The sequence below is a fragment of the Lathyrus oleraceus genome, chromosome 6 (genome assembly GCF_024323335.1).
Source record: "Lathyrus oleraceus cultivar Zhongwan6 chromosome 6, CAAS_Psat_ZW6_1.0, whole genome shotgun sequence".
NCBI classification, from domain to species: domain Eukaryota; kingdom Viridiplantae; phylum Streptophyta; class Magnoliopsida; order Fabales; family Fabaceae; genus Lathyrus; species Lathyrus oleraceus.
In genome coordinates this window covers 458,086,730-458,096,834 of record NC_066584.1, presented here as the reverse complement: position 1 = coordinate 458,096,834, position 10,105 = coordinate 458,086,730, and positions in this window count along the sequence as shown.

The following is a 10,105-nucleotide window of genomic DNA, read 5'->3' as shown; positions in this document are numbered from 1 at the left end:
TGTTGTCACGTCGACTCTGCATCAGAAGCTTAAATTTTTTTAAGAACGGCAAGCTCGTTATTGTTAGTAGAGAGAAAGTGCTTTTGGTGAGCCATCTATCATCCTTCACCAATGTAGAAGCTGAAGAAGAGATTGGAACTCCGTTCCAAGCCTTGTTAGTAGTTGTTGAAGATTAGAAGGTTGGGGCATCCGTGTCTTCTCTGAAATATGCACGTGAAATTGTTCAGGCTCGTGGCACCGACAAGTGGGGTCGTGTTGTGGAAATAATTGAAAACAAGAACAGAGATGGTCTGGGATTTCAGTAAGGGACGTTCAAAGGCGACGTCAAAGCTATGCAACAAGTTTTTCATAGTGGAGGGTTCATTCACAAAGATAAACAACAATCAGCTGCAATTATTGAAGATGACGATGAAGACGAAGCTTGTGCCAATTTTGTGAGAGATGGCCAGACTTGCAACAATTGGGTTGCACCATTCAAAGTAATTTGTTTTATTATTAAGAGAAAAGTCATTTTCCTATGCCTAAGGGAGAAATGAAACATTGTTGGGCGTTTTCAATATTATAATCAATAAAATGCAATTTTATTCATCCAACATTTTATGTTATTTTTTTTACTTTTTACTTTTTCTGAAAATGGTAATAAAAAAAACATAAATAAGCAATCATTTTTCTCGCACCTGCATAATATTTGTTTGCACTTCATATTTCTAAAATCAGAATATCAAATTATTATGTAGGTTGTTCTTCAAACCCATTGCATATAATGATCCTACTCCCTCTCTAAACTTTGATTTCCCTATGTTTAAAGTTGAGGAAGATAATGATGATGAAGATGTGTCTAATGAGTTGTCCTGTTTGCTTGAGCACGAGGAAATAACCATTCAGCTGTTTTAAAGAGCAGATTGAGTTGGTCAACTTAGGTTCTGAAGATGATATAAAGGAAGTCAAGATTGGGTCACAGCTTCGTCCAAATGTTAAGAAGGGGTTAGTTGAGCTTCTCTGAGAATATTATGATGTGTTTACTTGGTCCTATAAAGATATGACAGGTCTTGATACTGATATTGTGGAGCATAGATTTTCGTTGAAGTCAGAACGCCCGCCGATCAAGCAGAAATTGAGAAGAACTCATCCTGATGTGGTAGTGAAGATTAAGGAGGAAGTGCAAAAACAGATTGATGTTGGTTTCTTTGTTACCTCTGAGTATCCGTAATGGATGGCCAATATTGTGTCTATTCCTAAGAAAGATGGAAAAGTTTACATGTGCGTTGATTATAGAGATTTGAATAAAGCTAGTCCGAAAGATGATTTCCCTTTGCCACATATTGATATGTTGGTAGATAATACAGCTAAATTCAAAGTCTTTTCTTTTATGGATAGATTTTCCGGTTATAATCAGATTAAGATGGCACCCGAAGATATGAAGAAGACCACATTCATTAAGCCCTGGGGAACATTCTGCTAAAGAGTGATGCCTTTTGGTTTAAAGAATGTTGGTGCAACGTACCAGAGAGCCATGACCACTATTTTCCATGATATGATGCATAAAGAGATTGATGTCTATGTTGATGATATGATTTCCAAATCGAAGATTGAAGAAGAGCATGTTAAGCATTTATTGAAGCTATTCCAGCATTTAAGGAAATATAAACTCCGCTTGAATCCCAATAAGTGTACTTTTGGTGTTCGCTCCGGTAAGTTGTTGGGCTTTATTGTCAGCGAGAATGGTATTGAAGTTGATCCCGCCAATGTCAAAGCAATACAAGAGATGCCTATGCCCAAAACTGAGAAGCAAGTCAGAGGTTTTCATGGCCGCTTGAACTATATCTCAAGATTTATTTCATATATGATTTGCACATGTGCGCCTATATTCAAACTCCTTCGGAAAGATCAGTCTTGTGATTGGACCAAGGATTTCCAGAAAGCTTTTAACAGTATCAAAGAATATCTTCTTAAGCCTCTGATTCTGTCTCCTCCTGTTGAAGGAAGACCTTTGATCATTTATTTGACTATGCTTGAAGAGATTATGGGTTGTGTTCTTGGTCAGCAAGACGAATCCGGTAAGAAAGAATATGCAATCTACTACCTCAGTAATAAATTCACCGATTGTGAGTCTCAGTATTCTATGCTTGAGATGAAATGTTGTGCTTTGGCTTGGGCTGCTAAGTGTTTGTGCCAGTATATGTTGAATCATACTACTTGGTTGATATCCAAGATGGATCCAATCAAGTACATTTTTGAAAAGCCTGCTTTAACTGGGAGAATTGCCCATTGGCAGATGCTATTATCTGAGTATGATATTGAATACCAAGCTCAAAAATCTATTAAAGGTAGTGTCTTGGCAGACCATTTGGCTCACCAACCTATTGATGATTACCAGTCAGTGCAATATGATTTCCCTGATGAAGATATTTTGTATTTGAAGATGAAAGATTGTGATGAACCATTACTTGAAGAAGGGTTATAACCTGGTTCTCGTTGGGGCATGGTATTTGATGGAGCTGTTAATTCATATGGTAATGGCATTCGGGCAATGATTATTACTTTTCAAGGCACTCATTTTCCGTTTACAGCTAGATTGACCTTCAAATGTACAAATAATATGGCTGAGTATGAAGCTTGCATTATGGGGCTCGAAGAAGCCATTGATCTCAGAATTAAATATCTTGACGTCTATGGAGATTTAGCTTTGGTGGTTAACCAAATCAAAGGTGAATGGGAGATGAATCAACCCGATTTGATGCCATATAAAGATTATGCAAGGAGGATATCAACTTTCTTTACAAAGCTTGAATTTCATCATATCCCTCAAGACAAAAACCGGATGGCAGATGCTCTTGCAACGTTGGCTTCCATGATCATGGTGAAGTTTTGGAATGAAGTTCCCAATTTGATTGTGATGCACCTTGATAGGCCAACTCATGTGTTTTCTGTTTAAGAAATCAAGGATGATAAGCCATGGTACTATGATATCAAATGTTTTCTCCAAAGTGAGATTTACCCATTTGGGGCATCTTTGAAAGATAAGAAGACTTTGAGAAGATTAGCTGGCAACTTCTACCTGAATGGTGATGTGTTGTACAAGAGAAACTTCGATATGGTTTTGCTCAGATGCGTGGATATACACGAAGCAGACTTATCGATGACAGAAGTCCATGAAGGTTCCTTTGGTACTCATTCCAATGGATATGCTATGGCAAAGAAGATGTTGAAAGCAGGTTACTATTGGCTGACAATGGAATCTGGCTATTGCAAGTTTGTGAAGAAATGTCACAAGTGTCAAATCTATGCGGATAAGATTCATGTTCCTCTGACACTTTTGAATGTCATTTCCTCTCCATAGACCTTCTCCATGTAGGGAACTGATATGACTGGTATGATTGAGCCCAAATCTTCGAACATACATCATTTCATTTTAGTGGCTATTGATTACTTTACAAAGTGGGTTGAAGCGGCATCGTATACAAATGTAACCTAGTAAGTTGTTGTAAGGTTTATCAAGAATCAGATTATATGTCGTTATGGTGTGCCAAGTAAGATCATTACTGATAATGGATCGAACTTGAATAACAATATGGTGGAAGCTCTTTGCAAAGACTTCAAGATAGCACATCATAATTCTTCTCCCTACATACCCATGATGAATGGGCCTGTTGAAGCTGCGAACAAGAATATCAAGAAGATTATCCAGAAGATGGTTGTGACGTACAAAAGTTGGCATGCGATGTTCCCATTTGCTTTGCATGGATACCATACATCCATCCACACTTCAACAGGGGAAACCCCTTTGTCTCTTGTCTATGGCTGGCAAGTTTTGCTCCCCGTAGAGGTTGAGATCCCATCATTGTGTGTGCTGATAGAAGCTAAGTTGACAGAGGATGAATGGTGTCAGACCAAGTTTGATCAACTCAATTTAATTGAAGAGAAGAGATTGACTTCCATGTGTCATAGTCAGTTATATCAATAGAGAATGAAGAAAGCTTTTGATAAGAAGGTCAAACCTCGTGTGTTTCGAGAAGGTGACCTCGTGCTCAAGAAGATTTTATCCTTCAAACCTGATTCCAAAGGCAAATGGACTCCTAATTATGAATTCTCATATGTTGTTAAGAGATCCTTCTCAGGCGGCGCATTGATTCTTACAACTGTAAGACCCCAATTTTGACCCTAAGATCCCTCATGTTATCTCATCATTTGCATTGGCTTTGGGATCACACCTTGGTATCCTCCTTACCCCTCATTCATTGGGATTGTATTTGGAGAGATCAAAAAGCACATTTGTAATTGTATCATGCTTTATTTTTATTTGTTTACTAACCAAAATATCAAAAACATGTCTAGTGTAGTTTCATTTCTTTTGTAGGTAGTGTGTGCATCCACATGTACCTCATCAAGCTCATATATAGGGTTTCAGACCCTCAATGCAAGAGATAAATCAAGGAAAGGTTCACATTGGTTATAAGCATCATATATGGATCCCCATGTTCTTTAATTGTCATTTTGATCAAGAACTCGTCAAGAGTTTGAAGCTTGGTTGCCTTGGAAGCCCTAATTCATCTGGGTATCTTGTGTGACTTCCTCAGTAAGTTTCTTCGACAATTGGTCAAAGATATTAAGGGATACTTAATTATAATTCATATCATGAATATATGATCCTCCATGAACCCCAAAGATCAGAATAACTTTAAGTTTGCAAGTTGGTTCAAAGAGGTTTACTAGAGAAAGTCAACTAGTCAAATCTCGGGTTCCCTAGACCCTATATCCTACAATTTTTGTCACATGAAAATGATTCCAAGATCAATGTTACTATTTATAACATTTCAAACAACTTTCATGTTGGCGTCAAGAGCTAATCTTGTTTGTAAAGTCATTTTTTATGGTGAAATATTATAGGTCATTTTGTTTGTGTCCTAGATAGAAGGTCAACTTCCAAGGACCATAACTTCCTAAATTTTTATGATATGAAGGCCATCCAAGTTTCATGATCAATTTAAATATGTATTGTTAAACTTTTATTCTTTGAGAAATGTCAAATTATACTTGCAAGAGCATGTACCGAGAGGAAACATTATAGGTCATTTTGGATCATCATCATTGAACAAGCAATTTTCCTCAACTTCTAAAATCCATAACTCCCTCATGCAAGATTTAAATGGTGTCAAATTTATGATCATATTGAATATTATTGAAAGAGATACAACTTTCAAGAAGGAACCAATTGCATTTTAAGCTCATAGCAAATGTTATTCAAGGTGGAGAAAGTGGTCATTTGACTTTTAACTTAGGAAATTTGCAACTATGTTTGATTCTTCCAACTTCCACCTTAAAATTAATCATGAAACAAGCTCCAAATGGAAAAAGTTTTAACAAAAAATTTGTTCCCCTTCATGTTAGCTTCCCAAAGAGTCCAAGATCATGACATTTGGATTATTTTTGAGTAACTTGCGCATGGGTATAATGCATGGCCCTAATTGGAGAGTTTCATGATCATTTTTCAAATTCACATTGCATGGCTTCATGTTAAAGTTGCAGCATCATTTGAACACAAATTTGGACCAGTTTACATCATTTCATGGGCCTTGTACACGCCCATGCAAGCATGCAACCTCACATTGCTATTTTTCTCATTTATTTGAAAGTGTGTGAAAAGCAATCTTCATGGCTATAAATACATTGCATTGCTGCTCAGAATGGAGATCCCTTTGCCCAAGCTTTGAACTGCAACTTCCCTACCCTCCATGGATAGGATAACCTTGAAGATTTCATTTGAATCGAGATTCAATTCCCCTTCTGTTTTGGGATTGAAACTCCAAGGATCCAAGCCATTTGATCATCCCATTCACTTCCTACAAGTTGGTAGAAGCAAGGTAGGCCAAGTTGGAAAAGAGATCGAGCTCAATTGCATCAAACAGAAGGTGATTTTTGTGAATGTTCTCTTCTTCGATTCTCCCTAAATTCTCCACCATTTTGCTTGATCTTTGGTTGTCTGAAGACCTACCAATGTAGGCAACAAAATTAAGTTGCTTTGAGGTCTAATCGAAGCAACTCAGTTCATTCACCTCAATTTTCAATTCCACATATCTCTCTATATAGTGAGAATTACGAAACTTTGAGGGCAGATTCGAATTCCTGGCATTTTTCTCTTCAAAATAGTGTATGTATCTTTAATTTTCATGAACATTGATGGTGGACCAGTCCGGTGAGGTCCACCGGAGAAGATGACCGGAGCCCAGGCTCCGGTGGTGTGCTGACATCGGCCTCATCCCTCTGATCCTCTCCCACGCTTTAATCACGACCATTGGTTTTAACTACCCATGTTGCTACGCGTTGACTCAAGTCTTTGGTAGACACTAAGCGCGTGGCCATCAGATCTGTCACCTCAATTAATGAGTAAGATTTGACAGCCCATGTTTTTCCTTTTATTTTATTAATTCTGATTTTATTTTTAATACCTTTATTTTATTTAATTCATATTAAATTCATTTTTAATCCAAAAAATTTGGGACTTTTACCAAAAATCTTTAAATATTTTCCTCTTCCATATTTTGAATTATAATCATTTTTTGGATTAATTTTGATATTTTTTGTAAATTAAATGATTTTTGACTTGTTTTAAATATTTTTAAAAACTTATGACTTTCCAAAAATTCTCAAATTTTTTGTCTAAGGTCCTTTGACTTCGGTTGACCTAGGATAAATCCCTTGGCTATTTATTTGGTGATTTGAGGTTTTACTTTTGAAAAATGCATTTGATTTCATCTTTAAATTGATTTTTAATTGTTTAAATGTTTAAAAAATATTTTTGAGCCATTTGGTTGACCTTATGTTGTTTGATCTTTCGTTTGGCCTTGATCATGGTTGATTTGAACTTCCATTTGATCAATACTATTGGATTTAGGGAGTTGATGAAATGTAAATTTCATCCCCCAAAATGAATGGATAGTATTGATCAGATAAAATTCCTCCTATGATCAATTTGGGTTTCTATTTCCCCTTCACTCTTCATCTTCATCCCTCTTCTTCCCCAATTCATCATTGACCAAATGATTTCTCTACAAGTCAAATGCTAGTTGATTCATTAATGACCTTGTGTCAGATGAATCAACATGAGCCTGATAGAGATAGGTCCCTCCCATTTTATTTTATGTGTGTGTGGTATGCATTAACACCAATATTTTTTATTACCCGACCTCAGATAGTTGTGACTTCTACATAAGTCCAATTACGATTGCTTAACATAGAGCTAAATCTGTCCCAAAAGGCATAACATTCTTATAAGTGAGATTGCAAGTCTCTCATTCTCATGGCATTGTGTGAAGACTTGACCTTTTTTTTCATTTATGAGAGCTAGTGGCATACTTGTTGATTTATCCAAGTTGGAGGCCTTCTCATGGATGATGTCTTGGTTCATGTCTTCATACTTGTGAATGAATGGTTGAGTGTTCTCCAATGAATGACTTAAACAATTGGATTCCTCAACTAACATTTCACTAACTTTCTTTATTATTGCTTTACTTTTATATCATTTACTTAATGCAATTTAAATTTCAGTATCTTTATCATTCATTTCCATTTATATTTCATGCAAGATATTTATGTTTTAGTCATTTTCACTTTGCTCACTTGAGCCATATCATTTGTGCTTGTATATATTATGTGCTTGTAATTTTGTTCTGTTTGTGGTCTTAGGACCTTAAAATACTTAATAACAATAAAAACCCTAAAAAATATATTGGTGGACTGTTGGACCTCTGCCCTTGACTTGATTTGAACTCTTGGACTTAGAAGTAGATAACAATCCTATGCTTTGAAGGACTTGGCCAATGCCACTATTTGAGATTGAGCTATCCTTGACCGTGCCTTTCATCTGAGGGAAACCTTGAGTTCCATTGGTTCATCTGTTACTTTGTCTCTATGCTTAACTGTTATACTGTTATTATGATTGATGTTTGATGATTGTTTCTGAGAGTTTGCCAAGGAATATTTTCATTTGACACATTTGAAGACATTGAAGACTGATTGCTATTGGAGTGCTTGATTGGATGTTATGGATATCTTTATTTGATGCCTTGGTCTTTATATTAATTGCTTGGATGTTGCTTATGCTTGTTGCTTGCTCAAAAGTCCAAGGGAAATGGATTTCTATATGACATTTTTGTCTTGTGGATTACTTCCAATTGGTCAGATCTTTTCAACTCTTAACTTTTAAATTATTGTCTAGGGTAGTCCCTTCATCTCCTCCCTTCTTTCTTAAATTTCAAAATCTTCTCACCCCTTTTCCAACCTTCTTTGTTTGTGTTTTCAACTTAGACATGTTTTAATGAGTAGAAACTTTGGCCTTATGTCATTGATTTTAAAAACTTTTTCTTAATCAAACTTGTAAATAAACTTAATCATATTGACTTAATCTTTGTCCATTTTGTGCCCTTTTCTTTTAAACTTTTGTTAAAATCAATTCACTGACTTCTTTGAAATTTTTTCCACGAACTACGGGGGTTTGATCCCTCATTTTTATGGTGGTACGTAGGCATAAGACCGAAGGTCTTGTTAAACACAAAAATATAATTAATGAACTCTTTTCTCATCCCCTCACTTTTTTTATCAAACATCATTTTCAACTAAAACACTTGCACACACAAAATGGCTCCCTAGGAGTACCTGAGACACTTTGGGTGCTAATACCTTCCCTCTGTGCAACCAACCCCCTTGCTTGTAATCTCTGGCATTTTATTAGTTTTGATTTGAAAACTTCTTATCTTTAGGTTTGTTCGCAATTTTTCCCTTTCCTTCGGAAACAATAAAAGTGCGGTGGCGACTCTGGTTTTATTGACGTTGAGCTAACCAATAACTCAATGGTCATGAATTTACCGTTACAACAACTATGGATAGTGAAGAGTTCACTCGTCCTGCCAACACCGATGCAGTCAAGAAATACTTCGCCTAAAAAGAAAAGAACAACTCACTAAGTTGAAAACTCAGAAGGGTGACTTAGGCAAAAATGAGCGTCTCGGTGGATTGAAAAACCCGAAAGGGAGATCCAGGAAAAAGTTAGAGACATAAAAGAGAATAATCATCCTGGTAGATTGAGTACCCACCTTGGCGAAATCTAGGCAAAAATAAGGGATTATGGCAAGTAACTGAATCCGTCTAGGTCTAATCGTTGAAGAAACTTTGTTAGTTTGGTTCTGATTCATCATTCTCGATCGAAGACAAGCACAATGGATTTCAAAGTTGGTAGGGAGAGTAGTGGTCTTTGTATTCAATGTATCCATTTTCCATGTAAATTACCATTTTCAAACTTTGTAAAGATCCATGGAGTCTTGCCATTTGCGGACTACCATTCTATTAAATAAAGTTGAGCCTTTATCCAATTATTTGCAATTCTTATTTGCTTATGTTTTAATAAAACTGTATTTTATGATGATAATTTTGAAATAAATAAATCAATGAATAATCATTTCTCTAAAATAATAAGGACTTTACTTTAAGAACATCGAATTCAAAAAGGAATGTCAACAACAATCTAAGAACGGTAAGTCTTGATGTGTGAAACATTGTTGTCTTCCCCAATCATTTGTTGGTAATTTTATCTCCCCAACAGTTCACTGTTCATCTCCAGCATGGCTGATGAGTTGCTCCCCAAACAGTTTATCATTCATCTTTGTTGGAGCTGATGTGTTATTCTCTTTGCAGTTTATCCTTCCAGTTGAGGTTTTTCTTAATTTTCATCCTCAATTTGCATATGTGAATGAACCTTGGATCTCTGTGGAACCTTTATTTGGTTGTCAGATCCCCGACACCTTTATTTGGTTGTTGCATAGCCGTGGTAGTTATTCCCCAGTGTGAGTCTGCAAATCCGGTTAATATTTGGTACATTGGAATTAGTTTATTTCTCAATCTCTTGGAAGAGTCTTGTGATTGTTCTTGTTGATTTACATCCTCGTGTGGCACATTGATCTGTCCTGGCAGGATTCTTATTCCCCAGTGAAGTCCTCCACAGAGTTTGATTATTGAAACCCCCAATAAGTTGTCCGGTTCTCCACTCAGATATTTTACCTCTTGTTGTGACATGGTTCCCTAGCGGATTTCCTCTTCTGATGATGGAAGATCT